General features: G+C 40.8%; 1 protein-coding gene across 1 annotated transcript in view; it reads right to left on the bottom strand.

Annotated features, from left to right (window-relative positions):
* Positions 1-20,802, bottom strand: part of rfx3 (regulatory factor X, 3 (influences HLA class II expression)) — a 205,048-nt gene extending 184,246 nt beyond the window's left edge. Inside the window, exon 1 of the mRNA XM_078396064.1 lies at positions 20,690-20,802. The gene's annotated coding sequence lies outside the window, so the exon portion shown is untranslated. The remainder of the gene's footprint in view (positions 1-20,689) is intronic.
* Positions 20,803-23,003: the final 2,201 nt, after the last annotated feature.

The raw sequence follows: 23,003 nt of genomic DNA, 5'->3' as shown, positions 1-23,003 counted from the left end.
GTCTGGGGACCAGGGCTGCAGCTGACCAGAATGGAGAGGGGAGACCATTGCTGGGGATTAACAAAAGCTGCTCAATTTACTCACAGACCACTTGGATAATAAATGATCTCTCTTATCACCACCTGTATGTTTTGGGTTACGATCCACCCCTTCTTTCTGTTGCTAACACAGCTCTACCCAGCCCAGAAAATTTTCTATGGTAATATGCTCAACATAGAAAGCAAGCTCAAGGCATTTTCCCTAAGAGAAAGCTAACTCGAGTAGCTGTGAAGCATAAACAAAAGTGGCAGTTCGCAGCTTCCATCACATCCAGCAGTTATTGAGGAGAGAGACTGAAGGATCTGTGCAGTCTATCAACACATGGAGCAGGTGCTACCCCTTTCTTACAATGGGCCATGCTTACCCAGTCCACCCATCACTAACCTTAAAAATAAGGCTTCTCCACACTTGTTTTGCTGCAGGAATGGCAGCACAGGGCACGGATTAATGCTAGGTTCCTAGCACAACAGTGTGCAACCAGACCAGTGGGCAAGCACATGCAAGCATGGATGGAGGATGAAGGCGGTTGTAATGAATCTACGTTCTGCAGGATAGCACAGAGCAGGATACTAGTGTGTGTCATTAAATAGTGTCTTTAATGTTTCAAAGCATCTCACAAGAATTGAAATGCAAAGAAAAACTACAACTACTTGCAAAACAACAACATTATGCAGTGCATTTGAAACACCAAAAATGCATCAAAACACAAGTAAGTGCACTCAGACAAAAATGTAGAGATACAAAAGATACAGAATTAAAAGCATTGGTCAAAAGGGTGCATTTTAAGGAATGAAAATATTTAGGATCTTGTCCTGAATCCCTAGAAGAGATTTAGGGAACAAAGTTCAGAGCACCTTAGATTGGTTCGTCGTTGTCGTGGCTATCCCTCGAGGTCGAGGATGATAGTCTATGTTCCGTTGTTTTAATGAACTCTCAGGTGGCCTACGAGTCCAATCCTGGCTTTGAAAGTTCTTCGGCATTCAGGGCAGGTAATTCCAGATGTCAGAGCGGGCTTCGGTTGTTGCTGCCTCTCTTTCCGTTTACTTCTCTTTTCTTCTAATTCTGCGCATCTGTTGGCTTCGAAGGTCGCTGTTCCCTTTTTGGATGATGGTTCGCCAGAGTTTCCTGTCCTTGGCATTGGTTTCCCAATTGTCGATGTCGATTTCACATTTCTTCATGCTGGCTTTTAAGGCGTCTTTGAATCTCTTCTTTTGTCCGCCTCTTTTACGTTTGCCTTTTTTAAGCTGGGAGTAGAAGGTTTGCTTTGGTAGACGCTCGTCTTCCATCCGAACAACATGACCGCTCCATCTTAGTTGGTTCTTGATGACGAAGGCTTCGATGCTTGATGTTTTTGCTTCATTCAGCACGCTGACGTTGGTTCTTCTGTCTTCCCAGCTGATATTTAAGCTGCTTCTAAGACAAGTGTTTTCAGATGGTGTTGGTATGTTGTCCAGGTTTCTGATGCATACAGGAGCGTTGGAATCACCACTGCTTTGTACATTAACATTTTGGTGTCTGTTCGGATGTCACAATTTTGAAAGACTCGTGCGAAGACGTCCAAAAGCTGTTCCACACCACTTAAGACAATGATGGATCTCGTCGTCAAGGTCGACATTGGAGGAGAGATGACTTCCAAGGTACGGAAAGTGATCCACATTTTCCAGGGTTGTTTCACAAAGTTGAGTTGACGGTTCTTTCCGATTTGTCTCAGTTGGTAACGATTGGTAGATAACCCGAGTCCTCTTGGAGTTGATGGTCAGTTCAAGTTTTGTGTATGCACTGTTGAAGGCAGTCAGGATCTGTTGCAGATGATTTTCTGAGAGAGTTGCAACACAGTTGTCGTCTGCGTATTGGAACTCGATGGGGGAGTTCGTGGATGTCTTAGTCTTGGACTTGAGATGGGCAAGATTGAAAAGTCTGCCATCTGTTCTGTAGACGATTTCGACTCCTGGGGGTAGGTCGTCCTTGATGATGTGGACGGTTGTCGCAATGAAGATGGTGAACAGTGTTGGGGCAATCATGCATCCCTGGTTCACTCCTGATCTGACTTGAAATGGCTCACACTTGCTGTTGCTAGATTGGTTATACATTAGACAAATGTATAAAAGGTCCACATTGTAGAAAAGTACAGTTCTCACAGTGGTGTATGCAGAATTTGAAGAGATTACAAAAGAGGCAAGAAAATGATTTAATTACAAAGATAAGCTTTTCACATTTGAATTACTGCTAAAACTAGGAGCCAATTTAGATCAAGGGTTTAGGGCAGAGTTTAATACAGTAATGTACAAGAATCTCAGGTGAACTGACATTCACATGGCAAATAGTCAAGTTTACAAAAGAAGGCATGGTTTAGAAGATGACTTTGATATCCCCAAGGACATTCTAAATTCATTTAACTGCAGATTACAAAAACAATTTGAATAATAAATTATATTTTGTATAATGCAATTTACTTTTTTGTATTATTCATTTAAAACATTTATGATCAATATATATATATATATATTAAAAACACTAAATGCTGAAAATAAATTAACAGACTACTACAAGCGAAGTTAATTTTTATGATTTTCTACAAAATCAGGAAAAACAGCACGCAAAAAACCCCACTTGCATAAACAATATTCCTGCACCTCAAGAACAAAGCCGACAGCTTTGATATGTCTCTCATGTATTTTATGCATACATATACTAGCCTTTGTAAAGAACTATGATTAAACTAAGCATGAGAATATGTGAGAAGCAAGAAGTGGGCCATTCAACTCTGAGCCTGCAACAGCTATCAATAAGACAGACCTGGAGGAGATTTTGCACTGGAGCAGACGAAATGTGTCCTACATCTCTCAATAAAGTCATCATGGTTGATCCATTTCAACACCATCTATCTGTCCATCTTTTAATCCACTTAATTTATTGCCCTCTATCACATATATAATGAACAACCGAGGATCCAAAACTCAGAATTTGAAAGTCTGATAACACATTAAACTGTTACATAAATATACAGTGAAATTGACCTGATCTTCCATATCTTACTACAAAGAAATCTATCTGGATTTAGAACTTTGAGAGCAGGATTGAATTCATGCAGTGTCAGCAATTACACTGCAAATGCTTAATGATTGAGCCGAATGATCAATGCTTTCTTTCATAGCAGTAAAACAAATTTTATAATGGTTTAACATTTTTCACAGATTTTAAATAGTTAATTTAATAAATTTTAGAACAGACATTTTGTCCGTCAGTTTTATTCAATTTTAATACTTTGTTTGAAAATGTGCTTACATAACAGCTTGAAATAGCAAATGTGTGGAACTAAGTGACAACGTTAATCCTGAATTATTGAGTTTATGACTATTTTTCATCTGCTTCAGAACCGTTTATAAAAATCCTTAGGAGGTTAATATTTACACAAAAAGTTCAAAGCAAAACCAAAATAAGAGTGAATGCAAAGCTGCAAAACATTATTTATGCCACATGGACAATGATAACAATGAAAGAAGCCAGGCATTTAATGAATCTTTTTCTGGGTTTTCACTGATGATTGAATTCCATTTTACTGAGACAAATGCAACTTAAAACTTTCTTTTAATCTATAATTATTTGTATTTTTTAATCCATTGCAAACTATTGAGCCAAAGGCAGGAAATGGTGTTGGGTAGACTGATGGGACTGAAGGCTGATAAATCCCCAGGGACTGATGGTCTGCATCCCAGAGTACTTAAGGAGGTGGCGCTAGAAATTGTGGACGCATTGGTGATCATTTTCCAATGTTCTATAGATTCAGGATCAGTTCCTGTGGATTGGAGGGTAGCTAATGTTGTCCCACTTTTTAAGAAAGGAGAGAGAAAACGGGAAATTATAGACCAGTTAGTCTGACATCAGTGGTGGGGAAGATGCTGGAGTCAATTATAAAAGACGAAATTGCGCAGCATTTGGATAGTAGTAACAGGATTGTTCCGAGTCAGCATGGATTTACGAAGGGGAAATCATGCTTGACTAATCTTCTGGAATTCTTTGAGGATGTAACCAGGAAAATTGACAGGGGAGAGCCGGTGGATGTGGTGTACCTTGACTTTCAGAAAGCCTTCGACAAGGTTCCACATAGGAGATTAGTGGGCAAAATTAGAGCACATGGTATTGGAGGTAGGGTACTGACATGGACAGAAAATTGGTTGACAGACAGAAAGCAAAGAGTGGGGATAAATGGGTCCCTTTCAGAATGGCAGGCAGTAACTAGTGGGGTACCGCAAGGCTCGGTGCTGGGACCGCAGCTATTTACAATATACATTAATGACTTAGATGAAGGGATTAAAAGTACCATTAGCAAATTTGCAGATGATACAAAGCTGGGTGGTAGTGTGAACTGTGAGGAAGATGCTATGAGGTTGCAGGGTGACTTGGACAGTTTGTGTGAGTGGGCGGATGCATGGCAGATGCAGTTTAATGTGGATAAGTGTGAGGTTATCCACTTTGGTGGTAAGAATAGGAAGGCAGAGTATTATCTGAATGGTGTCAAGTTAGGAACAGGGGGACGTACAACGAGATCTGGGTGTCCTAGTGCATCAGTCACTGAAAGGAAGCATGCAGGTACAGCAGGCTGTGAAGAAAGCCAATGGAATGTTGGCCTTCATAACAAGAGGAGTTGAGTATAGGAGCAAAGAGGTCCTTCTGCAGTTGTACAGGGCCCTAGTGAGACCGCACATGGAGTACTGTGTGCAGTTTTGGTCTCCAAATTTGAGGAAGGATATTCTTGGTATTGAGGGCGTGCAGCGTAGGTTTACTAGGTTAATTCCCAGAATGGTGGGACTATCATATGTTGAAAGGCTGGAGCGACTAGGCTTGTATACACTGGAATTTAGAAGGATGAGAGGAGATCTTATCGAAACGTATAAGATTATTAAGGGGTTGGACACGTTAGAGGCAGGAAACATGTTCCCAATGTTGGGGGAGTCCAGAACAAGGGGCCACAGTTTAAGAATAAGGGATAGGCCATTTAGAACTGAGATGAGGAAAAACTTTTTCAGTCAGAGTTGTGAATCTGTGGAATTCTCTGCCTCAGAAGGCAGTGGAGGCCAATTCTCTGAATACATTCAAGAGAGCTGGATAGAGCTCTTAAGGATAGCGGAGTCAGGGGGTATGGGGAGAAGGCAGGAACGGGGTACTGATTGAGAATGATCAGCCATGATCACATTGAATGGCGGTGCTGGCTCGAAGGGCCGAATGGCCTCCTCCTGCACCTTTTGTCTATTGTCAAGCATATGCACCAAGATGCACAGGCGTGAAATTTCCAGGATGATGCCTGATAGATAGAATTGCCAATTTTGCCATTTAAGTAACATTAAAAATATGAATCTTATCAGACTACTTAAAGTTAGTGTACAAAGTACACAGCAAATGGCTGAATTCAACACCAAGTTTTTTCTGGAAGTAATATATGAATTTAACAGCGTAAACAATCATCCATGTACCCCAGTCAAACAATCTTTAAGAACTGAGAACATCTTTCAATTATCAATGCAACACCATAAATATACAGAATACATCAATATATCACTAAAGGTGATTTAAAACCGCAGAACATTTCAATACAAATCCAGAACCTGATTATTTCATGCTGCACTTGAAAATCATTGTCAGGCATATGCATTACTTGCTAGTTGCTACATATCAGCCCACTCACACACCAAGGAGATTTGATCAGACAATGCTTAATGTGTGCAATGTTTTTAACACCTCCAATCCCCTAATATCTACATTTTTACAAAACTTCAGGTCATATTTAATTGGTATCCAAATTTTGCTCAGCTGCAATCCTGGATTGTAATCTATTTTAACAGCCATGGGACACAGGCATAAACTTTAGTAAAATAGTAATGAAAATTACATTTGAGGTTATGTAATTGATTTCTGGAAGTTTATTCTCAACAATAAAATATAGTTTGTTTCTTTCAAAATGTAATTGTTTCTAAACATTCAGTATGAATAAAGGTGCTCTGGCTTCTTTATCTCTAATGTTGTCACTAGTGTGGTACCTCACAGATCAGTGCTGTTGCCGTAACAACTTTCTATCTACAATGACAAACGAAGGGACAGAGTGAACATACATATCCAAATTTGTTGATAATACCAAAATAGATACGGAGGTAAATAATTAATGAGAAAAGCACAAAGCAGTGGCACATGGATTATAATGTGAAGAAATGTGAAGTTATACATTTAGTGGGAACAACAGAAGAAAATAGAAACTTGTAATTGTTAGTATTCAGAGATCTGCATGTTCTTGTACAAGAACAACAAAAATGGCATAGCAAATAATTATGACATGTGATTTTTATTGCAAGGGAGAATGACAGCACAAGGATAGGAAGTCTCACCTATTTAAGGAAGGAAATAGAAAAATGCATACAGACAATGCAACAATTCTTGGGATAAGTAGGCCTACGAAGTTTAGTTGAAAACAATCACAAGATTCTGAGAAGCTTTATGGAAGACAAGCTGAGTAGATGTGTCGCCTCTTACTCTGAGACCAAGACTGAGATGAAGCGGTGAACTCTGTACCCCAGTCAGCTGTAGACACCGACCCATTAAGCGGAAGTAGAAAGATCTATAGACTTTACAGTGATCAGCCAAGAATGGTGAGGCAAAGTCAAACATCAAATCACTCATCTTATTTAACAACAGGATGATATTATCTCTTATATTCCTAATAGCGCCACTGACTTGGTCCCATTGTTGGTTGTTTAGTCATAGCCAGAGAATCATCTGTAATTATCACTGCTCCTTTTTTAGCAATGTTCGAATGTTATGTTTCAATTACATCATCTCTTATTCTTCTAAACCTGAGGGTACAAGTACAGGAGACACAAGAGACTGCAGATGCTGGAAACGAACAAAAGTACAATGTGCTGGAGGAACTCAGTGGCTCAGACATCATTTGTGGAGGGAATGGACAGACGATGTTTCTTCAGACTGATGCATTTTGTCTTTTTATTTACATGCTGAACCTGCGCATTTACATTCAGAATTTCTGAATCAAAGAACTCAAGTGCTGTGCACATAAATACCTCTCAGTTTTATCATTGAACAAAAATATTCTGCTTTTCTATCTTTTCCTGCCTCAGATTTTGAACATTATATTCCATCTACCATGTATTACTCATTTACCTCCCTCTGTAGCCTCTTTACATCATCATCACACACACTAACACCCATTGTTGAGGCAGCAGCAATATTTGCATATGTTATATGAAAATAAAATTGTCAATGCTGGAAATTTGAAACAAAACAGGAAATGCTGGAATCACTCAGTAGGTCAGGCAGCATCAGTGGAAAGAGAAATAGAATTAACATTTCAGATTATAGACCCTTCATAAAAACTGGATAAATCATCTTTGATCTGAAGCATTAAATAGTTTTAATTTCCATAGATACTGCCTGGCCTGCTGATCGTCTCTTTGTTGTATATATCTTTCACTTGGTTCATCTGAATCATGAATGTTGATTATAAACAGCAAGATCACAACACCCAGAGTCTGAAGAAGGGTCTCGGCCCGAAACATCACCCATTCCTTCTCTCCTGAGATGCTGCCTGACCCGTTGAGTTACTCCAGCATTTTGTGTCTACCTTCAATTTGAACCAGCATCTGCAGTTATTTTCCTAAACCCATCTTTGCAATACCCATGTGGTTATAGTCGTGGTTATAGTCTTCCACCCTGAAAATAATCCTATTATTCCTACTCTTGCTTTCCATGTGAAGCAATCCTCAATCCCATATCTTAATTTTACTTTATCACCTCATGTGGCACCTTTTTCAAGCCTTCTGAATTTTTTTGTCTTTATCTATTCTGTCAAGTATAGCTTTAAAACATCCTGGTGGATTTGTCAAATATGATTTCCCATGTATAAATGAATGTTGTCTTTGATCAATAGTATCACTTCTTCAATAGTAGATTCTAGCATTTTATCTTCTACATTTTCCTGCTTTGCTTTAAATGCAATGAAACATACAGTTTTCTGTATAATGTTGTTCATTCTAAACATATCCAAAATTTAATAGAGAAGACAATTTTTGAGTCGATGAAATTGATAAACAGAAGCATATTCTATAAATTATGGAACGGGAATCCAGAACATGGGTCATTTGAAAAATATGCAAATCAAAAACATTTCCAAACTTCATCATAAAAGAAAGATCCTTCTCACCTGGATCCCAGGTTCACTCTGAGAGCAACAGGCATTATTAGATTTTTTTCTCTAATATTTGTTTAATTGAATAAAAAACAGCTTCATATTATCAAGCATATACAACAATCATTGTTTCAACTAAAAAAATCTCATTTCCAAGGTTGCACTTCAGATGGAATGAAGTAACATTATGATTTCATTATACATTGTTTAAATGAAAGAATAAACCAAAATTAAGGCTTAGAATTTCTACCAATGAAGTAATTAATTTCATCGAATTTATGCCATGTTAACAAATGATTATACTTAATTAACCACTTAAAATGGATTTATTCAATGGATTCAATCAATTGAATTTTGTTTGTAACAAGGATAATACTAAATAATTAAGAGACAAGGTGATTGAATGCGGTGCTTTTTTTCACAACTGTACAAGGCTTAGTCTATGAATACAATTCGTTATGCAGGCCTTTCACGCCAATGAAAGCAGGAACATTACAATTAATTGAGGAGTGAATGAGAAAAGTTGATTCTGTCCATCAAGTAGACCTCTATAATTAAATTTATAAATGTTCTTTTGAATAATGGACACCCAACTTTTTTGAAGTCTCGAGTTGAATAACCACAACAATGCTTTCACAGTGAAACCCTGAATAAATTTTCATGTAAAGGGGAGACAAAACAGCAAAACCATGGGATTTTACTTTATCTTGAACTTAATTTATCCAGTGATTCTGTCTCTAGTTATACTATTTAACCACACTCTGCTCCAATCACATTAAAAACAATCGCACACTTCATCAAGTTTGCTTTCACCAATTCCAAGTCTAAAAACTATCATTGCTCAGGACTCAAGCAAACAATCTACACAAGCTTGAATAATTCTTCTGCCATTTTCCATGTACTTATCAAAACTTTGACTTTTGGTTTCAGTACCAACACTCTGCCTCTTGTTATATTTGCAGACAAGAAGAAACATTTTTGTAATTCCTGAATGTGTTAAGATAGTAACACCGCACACCTTCTTCTAATTCAAGTTATAATTTCCCCAAAGGTCTTAAAGTAGTGAAATGCCCTCAGGCCTTTCTTGCTCCTCCATTTGATGGAATGGTGATAAAGTGGCCATGTTTTTGAACTAGTATCCAAACATGGACTTTTAATTTGAATACTCAAGCATGAAACCCACTGGTGTATTTAAGCTTAAGTAATTAATCTACAATAGCAGCTTAATATGAATAATGGTAACTACTATATTGCCGTAAAAAATCCAGTTGATTCATTAATGATTTTTAGTGAAGGAAATTCAACATCTTTACTCTGACATGTGTCTCCAGTCCTCAAAGGCCTTGCAAGCCAATCTGTGCATTAGGCAAATTAAGCATACATTGCAAGTGATTTAAACAGACTATGACTATACCAAGATGATAAATAATCAACCATCATGCTAAGATCCCATCTGCTGGCAGATCTTTCCTAATATAGCTGTAAAATTGATCAGGGTTCAATCACGTCCAGTGAGTGATGCATTTCTACACAACTGACTAAAAATAACAAAGTTATCCACAGTAACCTGGGTCATAGCTTTGTCCACGTACCCATATAAAAATACGAGGAGGTAGCTTTCTAAAGTATAGTGATTTGCTGCACACAGGCAATCTTTGTTAAAAAACTGCAAATCAGCACTTCTAATGGACTTACCTGTATTTCATTGTGAATGTTCAGATGTTCAGTTCCAGCACAGACTTGAACCAGCTGAGGCATCTTTCACCATCCCACCCTCATTGCACTAGTGAACTTCTCACATATTCCAAAAGGGCAGAGCAAATTCCAAATTTCCCCACACACAGATTGGGATGATTGTTCTCAGAGCATACATAGGATAAATCTGGCACATGTACTGCAGACGCATTGAAATCAATGAGAAGAAATATAAGTACAACTCTTTATTTAATATAGTTAGTTAAAATAGATTTAATTGCTTTCGAGTGAGTGTTTGTGAATGAGTGTGAATATGCACATGTACATGTTTTGGTATTTTAATTTTTATTTGTTTTCAAAAAGAAAATTTGCAAAGCCTCCCCACAGTTAGCCATTTATTATGCCACAGAGCTCCTGTTGAGTAGATTATGCCCGGAACAACGCTGGAGGGAACAACACGGTCAAAGGGCAGGCAGCCAGCAATCTCAGGGAAGTCAGCAATAAATCAGCCCCCCCTTTCTTTGAAGTATTGTTTGAAATTAAGTAAAACCAAAAAAAAGTGTGGGAGATCAAATACTATTTTTAAACCCAAATAAGGAACAAGAAATACAAAATGATATTTGCTTTTCAACTGGATCTCAAATGTCAAATTTCATTCCCTTATAATTTAGTGAAGGTTATATCACATCTTCTGTAGTATGTCTGTGCTGTCTACAAGTCATTATTTCCAACTTCATTGTCCTATTATTCCTGGTTACTTTAAAGCACATCAACCCACTGAGTGCTGAAATGAGAGAGATTAAAAGGGGAATAAAATGATTCGCTCCCTCTGTATAAAGTCAACGTCTCTGTGTTGCATTTCTAATGGATAACATATAACAACAACTACAGCATGGAAACAGGCCTGTCCGGCCCTACCAGTCCACGCCGACCATTCTCCCATACCTAGTCTCATCTACCTGCACTCAGACCATAACCCTCCAATCCCCTCCTATCCATATACCTATCCAATTTACTCTTAAATAATAAAATCGAGCCAGCCTCCACCACTTCCACCGGAAGCCCATTCCATACAGCCACAACCCTCTGAGTAAAGAAGTTCCCCCTCATGTTACCCCTAAACCTTTGTCCCTCAATTCTGAAGCTATGTCCCCTTGTTGGAATCTTCCCCACTCTCAAAGGGAAAAGCCTACCCACGTCAACTCTGTCCGTCCCTCTCAAAATTTTAAAAACCTCTATCAAGTCCCCCCTCAACCTTCTACGCTCCAAAGAATAAAGACCCAACCTATTCAACCTCTCTCTGTAGCCTAAGTGCTGAAACCCAGGCAACATTCTAGTAAATCTCCTCTGTACCCTCTCCATTTTGTCGACATCCTTCCTATAATTTGGCGACCAGAACTGCACACCATACTCCAGATTCGGCCTCACCAATGCCCTGTACAATTTCAACATTACATCCCAACTTCTATACTCGATGCTCTGATTTATAAAGGCAAGCATACCAAACGCCTTCTTCACCACCCTATCCACATGAGATTCCCAGATCACTCTGTTCCACTGCATTCCTCAATTCCCTACCATTTACCCTGTACGTCCTATTTTGATTTGTCCTACCAAAATGCAGCACCTCACACTTATCAGCATTAAACTCCATCTGCCATCTTTCAGCCCACCCTTCCAAAAGGCCCAAGTCTCTCTGTAGACTTTGAAAATCTACCTCACTATCAACTACTCCACCTATCTTAGTATCATCTGCATATTTACTAATCCAATTTGCCACACCATCATCCAGATCATTAATGTAAATGACAAACAACAGTGGACCCAACACAGATCCTTGGGGCACTCCACTAGACACCGGCCTCCAACCTGACATACAATTGTCAACCATTACCCTCTGGTATCTCCCATTCAGCCATTGTTGAATCCATCTTGCAACCTCACTATTAATACCCAACGATTTAACCTTCTTAATCAACCTTCCATGTGGAACCTTGTCAAATGTCTTACTGAAGTCCATATAGACAACATCCACAGCCTTGCCCTTATCAATTTCCCTGGTAACCTCTTCAAAAAATTCAAGAAGATTAGTCAAACATGACCTTCCAGGCACAAATCCATGTTGACTGTTTCTAATCAGGCCTTGATTATCCAAATAATTATATATATTGTCCCTAAGTATCTTTTCCATTAATTTTCCCACCACAGACGTCAAACTAATAGGTCTATAATTGCTAGGTTTACTTTTAGAACCTTTTTTAAACAAAGGCACAACATGCGCAATGCGCCAATCTTCCGGCACCATCCCTGTTTCTAATGACGTTTGAAATATTTCCGTCATAGCCTCTGCTATTTCTGCACTAACTTCCCTCAATGTCCTAGGGAATATCCTATCAGGACCTGGAGACTTATCCACTTTTATATTCTTCAAAAGTGTCAGTACCTCCTCTTCTTTAATCCTCCTAATTTCCATCACTACTCTACTTGTTTCGCTTACCTCACTAATTCAATATCCTTCTCCTCGGTAAATACCGAAGAAAAGAAATTGTTTAATATCTCCCCCATTTCTTCCGGCTCAGCACATAGCTGTCCACTCTGACTCTCTAATGGACCAATTTTATCCCTCACTATCCTTTTGCTATTGACATATCTGTAGAACCCCTTGGGGTTTACTTTTACATTACTTGCCAAAGCAGCCTCATATCTTTTTTTCGCTTTTCTAATTTCCTTTTTAAGATTCCTTTTACATTCTTTATATTCCTCAAAAACCTCATTTACTCCCTGCCGCTTATATTTATTGTATATCTCCCTCTTTTTCCGAACCAAGTGTCCAATTTCCCTGGAAAACCACGGCTCTTTCAAATTATTATTCTTTCCTTTCCACCGAACAGGGACATAAAGACTCTACTCTCAAAATTTCACCTTTAAATATCCTCCATTTCTCTATTATATCCTTTTCATAAAACAACAATTTCCATTTCACTCCTTTTAAATCCTTTCTCATCTCCTCAAAATTAGCCTTTCTCCAATCCAAAATCTCAACCCTTGGTCCAGATTTGACCTTCTCCATAATGATATTGAAACTAATGGCATTATGATCACTAGACCCAAAGTGCTCCTCAACACATACCTCCGTCACCTGACCCATCTCATTTCCTAACAGGAGGTCCAACACTGCCCCTTCTCTGGTAGGCACCTCTACGTATTGCTGCAAAAAACTATCCTGCACACATTTTACAAACTCCAAACCATCCAACCCTTGATACAGCAGAAGCAATCCATCAATGGAACATGTGGCTTAGTGCATTTTTAAATTCAATGGAGCCTGTGGTTTTCAGCAAAGCAGAGTTCAGTAGTTAGAGCTCAGGTCTGAGCAACATGCCTTTCCTTCTGTAGATGCCACAGGAGGTATACTGCATAGAACTAGCAAGTAGAGATTTATAAAAAATGTTGAAAATATTGTCTTTTCATCAATCTACAATTAAAAAAAATATTTTGCACAACACTCTTCATATTCATGTAAATTAGCTTTCAATCTGCTTGAAAATGAATAGGAAGGCACAGATTAATCAACTGGAGTTAGGACTGGGGAGAGGATGTGATGCAAGCACTTCCAATTCATGCCTATCCGTGGATCTGTTGGGATGTGGATTATCATGTGCGGGAGGTTACTGATAAAATACACTTGTGGAAAGCCACTCAGACACAACTCTAAACGCTCTCTAGATCTGACTAGTGACATTGTGAACAAAGTTCCAATTGACGCCCCAGCCTGACTAAACCATCTGCCTTACACATACTGGAGTCCGCATCGCAGAGGATCTGACGTGGGCAACGCACATTGCCGCACTGGTGGGTAAGGCTAAGCAGCGCCTTTACCACCTTAGACAACTGAGGAAATTCAGAGTGTCTCAGAGGGTCCTTCATTGCTTCTACTCTGGGGCTGTAGAGAGCATCCTGTCCGGCAACATTACAGTCTGGTTTGGGAACAGCTCTGCCCAGGACAGGATAGCCCTGCAGAGAGTAGTGCGTTCGGCAGAACGCACCATGGGAAATACACTCGTCCCCCTGCAGGACCTATACATCAGGAGGTGCAGATCCAGAGCAAGCAAGATCATGAGGGACCCCTGCCACCCCAGTAACAGACTGTTCCAGATGCTACGATCAGGCAAACGCCTCCGCTGTCACGCTGTGAAAACGGAGAGGATGAGACGGAGCTTCTTCCCACAGGCCATCAGGACTGTCAACTTTTATAACCCCAGAGACTAAATTTTTGTCGACAATAATAGTAACTTATTAACTTTATTTATATGCTGTAACTGTAATTCTTTTTGTGCACAACCCGCAGGCATTGCCACTTTCATTTCACTGCACATCGTGTATGTGTATGTGACAAATAAATTTGACTTGAAAGACTTGAAATATATGAACCACTGTTGAATTCCGCTCAGGGCTCTGTGATAAAATATTTTTTAAAGTGGAGGGTTATGTCCACTTTGTAAAGCACTGGTGGCTACCAAGTCCAGCACAGAGAAAGTGTTCATTTAGGAGTCTCTAGGTTGCTGCCATCACATGACATGATAATTTGAGCCTCCTGAAACATTAACAGTAGAAGTGGAGTAGGCCTTTCAGCCCCTCAAGCCACTTCAGTCTTTCATAAGAACGTGGCTGATTTTTTTTACCTCAATATCTTTTTCCTGTTCTATACTTTGATTCTTCCAATATGCAAAAATCTATTGATCTCAGCTTTGAATGAAATCAATGACTGTGAAGCACTTTCCTGATACATCACAAAAATTCAGCTTTTTTCTGCGCACCCTTATGTCAATGATAGCACCTCCTGTGAGCATTTCCCTTCTACTTTTCAGTTGCAGGTCTCTCAACAATAAATTGCTGCTGCTGATACTACTCCCATCCAAAGGTCTAATTTAAGACAGTCGTGGTTCAAGACTGTCAAGGCACCAGCCATCCTGACATAATTAAGAAAACAGTCAGAGTGTGGGTAGTAAAGCCCCATAAAGGTACCACAAGACCCCTTTTCTTATAGTGAGAAAGCAACCGTGAATACTAAATCTTAATTGCATTTTAGACAGCCCTTTCATCTGCCATACTGTTCTCACGCTGCTTTCAGTAGCAGGTTTCTGGAAGCCCAGAAAACCTGTGAATGTAATGTTCAGTTTAAAAAATTGATGAAGTATCATTGAGCAGCTGTCATATGCTGAAAGGTGACCCACCATCCTGAAGTGCTGCATACAATCTTATGTCTTTGAATTAAAAGTCGAAGGCAATGGCTTGGAGCCAGTTTACGATGCATTTGCAGTTTTGCTTGTTTTAACATACAAATTTAAAACTAGAGATACATCCTGGATAAAGATTCAGTCCATGGCTTCAATGTTTTTATCTACCAAATTAATCAGTACAAATGTATTTTCATTGCTCTGCTGCTGAATCAAATTATGCACAATAAATTTCAAAATTCCATTTGATAAACATTTTAAAAATACAGAACCTTGGTGTTTCCTGCACGCTCTATTAGTTGATTTGAAGTAAACTTGTCAATATTTATATTCAATGTGGTTAATATAATTTTATTTGGAACTAGATAATGCTAGAGTGAAGAACTAATGCAAGCCTGTCACTAGTGATGGAAATAATTTTAGATGATGAATTAAAAGCATTCCAAGAGTGTGTTCTTTTAGATAAATTGTGAATTTATGTTGTCTTCTTTTACAACTTACCAAGTAAAATTGCCATGGCTTTCTTCATTAAAACTTAGAATCCTAGAACACTTCATAATTTAATAACTAGTTTGCATGTATCAGAATGATGCACTCTCTTTCTACAGTTTCATCTTTAATATTGACATTTTTGCAAAAAAAATCCATGGAGCAAAAGTTGAACCAGTGTGTCAATCACACGCAAAATAAAATGTACATTATTTCTGCAAATAATTAATGCTTTACATTTTCTATTCTCTATCCATTATTCCCATCCTGCCAAATCTTTCAGCTCCATTCTGTTGAATTCAAAGGCACAGACTTGAATGGCTGTGGTGGGCAATTTGGCATCAGATATAGCTAGACCAGTTAAAGCAATCTAGAGCTGGGTCTCATCTGCAAAACTGCTCAGTCCTCCAGGATTATCTTGAAATCGAAAGATAAAGCTGTCATTCCTGTAGTCTTCTTAAAAAAAGAGCATTTTTGCCTCATACAAGAGGGAAACGTGGACTTCCTTATCACTAAGAATGAGACCAAATGCTGTCACCTTTGGAATTTTATTTTTTTACGCTATTATGCCAAATGTCTAATGCTCCCCATGTTCCCAAGTTACTATTTTCTACAAATTTCCTCTTGGAACTTATTTTCCCTGAAAGTCAAGACCTGCTCTCTAAATCTTCTCCCATTAAACTACTAACCATACACGTTAATTTCCTGGCTCCACTTAAGCTGATATTGTTAATAGGCCTCTCTCCCTTTGAACTGTCCTTTCCTCCAAGTCTATAGGCATCACTGTTCTACTCTGTTCTACCCAAAATCAACCCTCCTTTTTCTCTCTAAAATCTTTGCATGTATTATAGCCTTTCAGAGTTGTGCCCACATTTCCTTGAACTACTTCATGCAAGTTTTTAAACTCTGCCATTGTATCACATAAACTCTTATCGAAGTCACTAACTATCCATTACATCATGGCAACAGTAATCTATTCCTCCTTCTTAATCCGTCTGCAAAGTTTGACAGCGATGACTGCCACACCTCTTACCAATGTCAGCTGCGTGGAGTGGCCCTAATCTGGTTCCATCTAGTCACAATTAGTCAACATTGTCATTAGAATTGAAAGGTCAACCATCTGAAATATACTTGATGCTCCCCAATGACACTCTATTTTTCATTTACACTCTTCCCCCGGCAAATTCAGCTGTAAACACCTTTTAAGATTCAATGTGATGAAACAACTCCACAATACCATTGTTGTTTTTGACTCCACCAGTCCAAATTGCCAGACTGTTTGTTCAACATCCAGAATTGCATGAGCAGAAATTTCCTTTCGTAAATATTTGGAAGAAAACCAATAGATTGAAGCTCCATTGCCCAGCCACTGGCTGTAATCTGTTCCCTGGCAACTAAATGAAACTCATTTAACTCAGTGTTAAGATACAGATGTCATAACTGTACCAACTAGGACTACCACTAGTTGGTAGTGTTCCATGATAGAGCCGACACTAATCTTTGATCAGCTCATTTGCAACTGAAATCCTTACCCATCCTGTTCCCTCCACATTTGACCACTAAATTTCTTTCCATGTTCAAATCTATCCTAAAATTCACACCATATCAGTCAACAAAAACTCACACCACATCATATTCAGTCACCCTAGCACTTCATGATCAAGCAGCATCTCATTTTTTAAAGCTTTTGTTTTCAGACCCCTCAGAGCAGCACAAGAGCTGCTGTCTCACAGCTCCAGCAACCCAAGTTCAATCCTGTCCACAAGTGCTCTGTGTGTGGAATTTGTATGTTCTTCCCATAATCTGCAAGAATTCACTCTTGCATTCCAAAGACATGAGAGTTTATTAGTAGGTGGACACAAAATGCTGGAGTAACTCAGTGGGACAGGCAGCCTCTGGAGAGAAGGAATGGGTGATGTTTCAGGTCGAGACCCTTCTTCAGTCTGAAGAAGCGTCTTGACCCGAAACGTCACCCATTCCTTCTCTCCAGAGATGCTGCCTGTCCTGTTGAGTTACTCCAGCATTTTGTGTCTACCTTCGATTTAAACCAGTGTCTGGCAGTTCTTTCCGACACATACAAAGTTTATTAGTAAACTGGCTCTAGTGTATAGGCGAGTGGTAAAATCTGTGAGCTTATGGGGAGAATAAAAAAAAGAATTATTGTGGATGGGTACTTGATGTTTGGCATAGAGATGGAACAATTAGCTTATTTCTGTGCTGTGTGACTATAACCCATGATCTTACCTTCCCTTTGCCTTACTGTATCTCCTTCAGACCCAAAACCCTCAGGATTTCTGTGCTCTCCCCAGTCTCTTGAGCATCACCAAATTTAATTATGCGATCTTGCACTTGCCTAAACCTCTCCACGTCTACAGATATCCTTCAGCATATGCTTAGAACACTTCTCTCACAAACCTTTCATCATAATTCTAATATCCTCTTCAGTGGGTCCGTTTCAATTTTATTGATGATCATGTGAAATGCCCAAGGACACTCTACTACAAGTGCTGCATAAAATGGAAGTAGTAGTTATTTTTCTTGCATAATTTTCCAATGAACACCAATGCATTCACCTACAAGTTAATTATTTTTAATTTGTTTGTGACTACGATTATCAGAAACATAAAAGCCAAAATAATGTTTTATTTCCAAGTTCTATTGTACCTTAAATTGCACATTTATTTTTAATTGATGTTTCTTCTCCAAATGTATGCAAAAAATATAATTCAGGCCAAATATAAGCCATCTAATATGATGTAATTTAAAGGCTGTAATGCTGTACATGCACTGGTAGCATTTATACACATCAAGTATAGCTCTGACCAGTTAATCGAGATTAATCTAGATTCAACTAACCCATGATCTTGTCATCCCTTTGTGCAAAACACCTGAACTCAGAAAATCACTATATGGATTCAGTTACAATTATGAATTAAATATATTAAAAAAATAAACCATAATACAAACGAATATGGATTTCATCACAAATGATACTGTTTATTCCCACTTGGTGAATCGATTTTTTTTCCACAATATGCCATGTACAGTTACACAAAACACAAACCACAACATTTAAAACAGCAAAATAAGCCGTTGCTTGAGAAAACCAACAAACAATAACGGCACTTATGTCTCTATATAATTTGCTACAATTTCAAAAGCATCTGTTTAAACTGATTTTATTACTGATTAGTGCAATAAATGTACATTGGAATATTTAAGATGTAACTCTTTCCCTCCCTCTAAATCACAAAAAAATCAAAAAAGAATTATTAAACAGTAAAAATTAAACAAAGAAATTGTAAATAAATAAATCTGAATCCACTCTGCTCCAGGCCCATAAGCAATAGACTGAATTGAAATAGAAACACACAAAATAAAATCTCTAGCTTCACCATTTGCAGCTCTTTAATCCTTTTGTCTCACACCTTCTGTCTTTTCATCTCTTGTCCGACCATCTGCCTAACAAAAAACCGTCCTCACCTGTATCAACATAACCTATCAGGCTTTAACCTTCCCCTCCGCTCTTTCAGTTTTCTTATCCCCCCCCCTACAATCAGTCTGAAGGGCCCCAACCCAAAACATCACATGTCCACGTTCTCCTGACCCGCTGAGTTACTCCAGCACTTCGTCTGTTTTTGTAAACCAGCACCTGCAGTTCCTTTTTTTCCCAAAATAAAATTAATCCTCTGCAAAAACCAAACAGCTGGAGGAATACAGTAGGTAAGTCAATATCTGTCCATTTCATTTATAGATGCTGCTTGATCTGTTGAGTTTCTCCAGCAATTTGTTTTTTTGCTCAGTATTCCAGCATCTGCAATTTCTTGTGTCTTCAAAAACCAATACTATCCTCGCTGCCTGATGAAACAGTTCATTTAACTGATCTGCATAGTGTCCAAAGTTTAGGGATTTCTCAATAGTATTATTTTTATATGGAAAACAAATAAAACACTTATAATAAATCTCACTATCTCGTTCGAAAAGTGGGCAAAATCAACACTCATCAAAACAATAATTTTACAACAATGTAAAATTAGAGTACCACGAAATTATTTTATCCACCGCCATTTTGCATATTTTTAATTTTTTAAATAAAATTTGAGACATGCCCCGCCCCCTCAAAATAAAAATCCCACGACCACCAAAGCGAACCGGCAGAGACCTTAAGCCTATCTATCCCAAGGAGAACCGACACAATCAAATATTGCACAAGGCCTGGGAGCAAAACCCTCATCATCCACACTCACCAAGATTAAACAGCTATGAACACGTCCTTTATTAACTCTTTAATCAAATATCTTTCAAACAAAGCCAACAATACCATAAAGACAGCATCAATCCAGAAAAAGGGTAGCCAACAAACCACACAAAACGTGAAGCGATGAGGGTGGGGGAAATACAAGAGATCAACAACCATTCCAGCCCCACACGAATATACGGAACTGAATGAATAATCATCTGCTCCAAAAACAAACTAGTATCGTTCATGAAAAAAACACACATTTTAAGCAAACATAGAAAGCATTTAAACACAAGCACTCCTTTGGGTAAATATTACAAGGGGGTGGGGAAAACGTTAACAACCACCTGTAAAGTAGATAGGGATAATTATTAAAAATGGAACAAAAACAAATATCAGGTAAAAGCCAAACAGGGCTTCAAATAGAGGTGAAATAACTGCATATTTAAAGCATTTTATTAATATATATTTTAAACCCTCAATTTATTTTTTCGCCGCCTCAATAAACACAAGTGAAATCCACTAATACGCAGTAACAGCAGCAGCAGTAGCAGCAGCAACCTGAAAATAATATATCGCAAACCCCCAGGGGTGGAAGAGAGATTGGAGGAAGGAGCGGACCACGCACTACAGTTTAAATATTAACAGCTTATTATTCAGATCCACCATTTCTAGGTTGTAAGAAAAAAGGGGAGAAGACGGTAAAAGAGACCGAGCTGGGGCGGCAGAGCGAGGCCAGCTGCCGGAGCAAGAGGCGGTCGGCAGCGACAGATATATAATAATACTAATAATATTCACCTCGGTTGCTGTTGTTGTGAGCAGTTGTTGGTGGGTAACAGTCGCCAGGACTACGGTGACTACGGCGCTTTATTCACAAGGCAACAGTTGCTATAACTCAAGCCGGCGCTGCAACCGCGCTTGATGACAGGAAGCGGGGACGACGCGTCACCGCACTGACGCAGCAGCCGCCCGAGCGCCAGGGGGCGGCAGAGAGAGGGAGGGGGAGGAGGAGGGAGGAGGAGGAGGAGGAGGAGGAGGGGGGGGGAAGAGGGAGGGGGGGGGAAGAGGGAGGGGGAGAGGGGAGAGGGAGGGGGAGGGAGGAGAGGGAGGGGGAGAGGGAGGGGGAGGAGGAAGGAGGAGGAGGAAGGAGGAGGGGGAAGAGGGAGGGGGAGGGGGGGGGAAGAGGGAGGGGGAGGGGGGGGGAAGAGGGAGGGAGGGGGGGAGAGGAGAGGGAGGGGGGAGAGGGAGGGGGAGAGGGAGGGGGAGAGGGAGGGGGGGAGAGGGAGAGGAGGGAGGGGGGAGAGGGAGGGGGAAGAGGGAGGGGGAAGAGGGAGGGGGAAGAGGGAGGGGGAAGAGGGAGGGGGAAGAGGGAGGGGGAAGAGGAGGGGAGAGGGGGGAGAGAACGGGAGGGGGAGAAGAGGGGGGGAGGGGGGAGAAGAGGGGGGGAGAGGAGGGAGAAGAGGGAGGGAGAGGGTGAGGAGAGGGAGGGAGGGGGGAGGGAGGGAGGGGGGAGAGGGAGGGGGGAGAGGGAGGGAAGGGGGGAGAGGGAGGGAGGGGGAAGAGGGAGGGAGGGGGGAGAGGGAGGGAGAGGGAGGGAGAGGGAGAGGGAGGGAGGGGGGAGAGGCAGGGGAGGGGGGAGGGAGGGGAGGGAGGAGGGAGGGGAGGGGAGGGAGGGGAGGGGAGGGAGAGGGGGGGAGGGGAGGGAGGGGGGGGGCAGAGAGAGAAAGAGGACCAGAGAACCAGGGAAAGAGGGAGAGCGGGGCAGAGAGAAAGGGAGAGGGATAGAACGAGAGGGAGGGGGGGAGAGAGAGGGGGAGAGAGTGAGGGGCAGAGAGGGAGAGAGTGGCAGAGGGAGAAGGAGAGAGAAAGAGAGATAAACAGAGAGGGAGAGAGAGAGACGAGAGAGAGAGAAAGAGGGAGAGGGGGAGAGAGAGGGGGAGAGAGAGGGGGGGAAAGAGAGAGAGGGGGAGAGGGGGAGAGAGAGAGAAGAGGCGAGGGAGAGATGGGCAGAGAGAGGGAGAGGGGCAGTGGGAGAGGGAGAGAAGGGCAGGGAGAGGGGGAGAGGGAGGGAGAGGGGGACAGAGAGAGGGACAGAGGGGGAGCTAACAAGATTGTTGATGCATAAGAAAATAACCAGATGCTGGTACAAATCGATTTATTCACAAAATGCTGGAGTAACTCAGCAGGTCAGGCAGCATCTCGGGAGAGAAGGAATGGGTGACGTTTCGGGTCGAGACCCTTCTTCAGACTGATGTCAGGGGGGCGGGACAAAGGAAGGATATAGGTGGAGACAGGAAGATAGAGGGAGATCTGGGAAGGAGGAGGGGAAGGGAGGGACAGAGGAGCTATCTGAAGTTGGAGAAGTCGACGTTCATACCACCGGGCTGCAAACTGCCCAGGCGAAATATGAGGTGCTGCTCCTCCAATTTCCGGCGGGCCTCACTATGGCACTGGAGGAGGCCCATGACAGAGAGGTCAGACTGGGAATGGGAGGGGGAGTTAAAGTGCTGGGCCACCGGGAGATCAGTTTGGTTAATGCGGACCGAGCGCAGGTGTTCAGCGAAGCGATCGCCGAGCCTGCGCTTGGTTTCGCCGATATAAATAAGTTGACATCTAGAGCAGCGGATGCAATAGATGAGGTTGGAGGAGGTGCAGGTGAACCTATGTCTCACCTGGAAAGACTGTTTGGGTCCTTTGATGGAGTTGAGGGGGGAGGTAAAGGGACAAGTGTTGCATCTCGTGCGGTTGCAGGGGAAAGTGCCCGGGGTTGGGGTGGTTTGGGTAGGAAGGGACGAGTGGACCAGGGAGTTACGGAGGGAACGGTCTCTGCGGAACGCAGAGAGGGGAGGGGATGGGAAGATATGGCCAGTGGTGGGGTCCCGTTGTAGGTGACGGAAATGTTGGTGGATAATATGTTGGATCCGCTGGCTGGTGGGGTGGAAGGTGAGGACGAGGGGGATCAAGTTTGTTGATGCATTCATCTTAATTTTCCAAAATTCCAGAGATTTGAGGAAATTACATTACATTTAAAAGTAAATAATATTCACTTATTCAGAAAGGAGGGAGAGACATGAAACAAGGGGGCAATTACTTAACATTGGATAGGGAAATC

This window comes from Rhinoraja longicauda, chromosome 3 (genome assembly GCF_053455715.1).
Source record: "Rhinoraja longicauda isolate Sanriku21f chromosome 3, sRhiLon1.1, whole genome shotgun sequence".
NCBI classification, from domain to species: Eukaryota; Metazoa; Chordata; class Chondrichthyes; order Rajiformes; family Arhynchobatidae; genus Rhinoraja; species Rhinoraja longicauda.
This window is presented reverse-complemented; position numbering and strand designations above follow the sequence as displayed.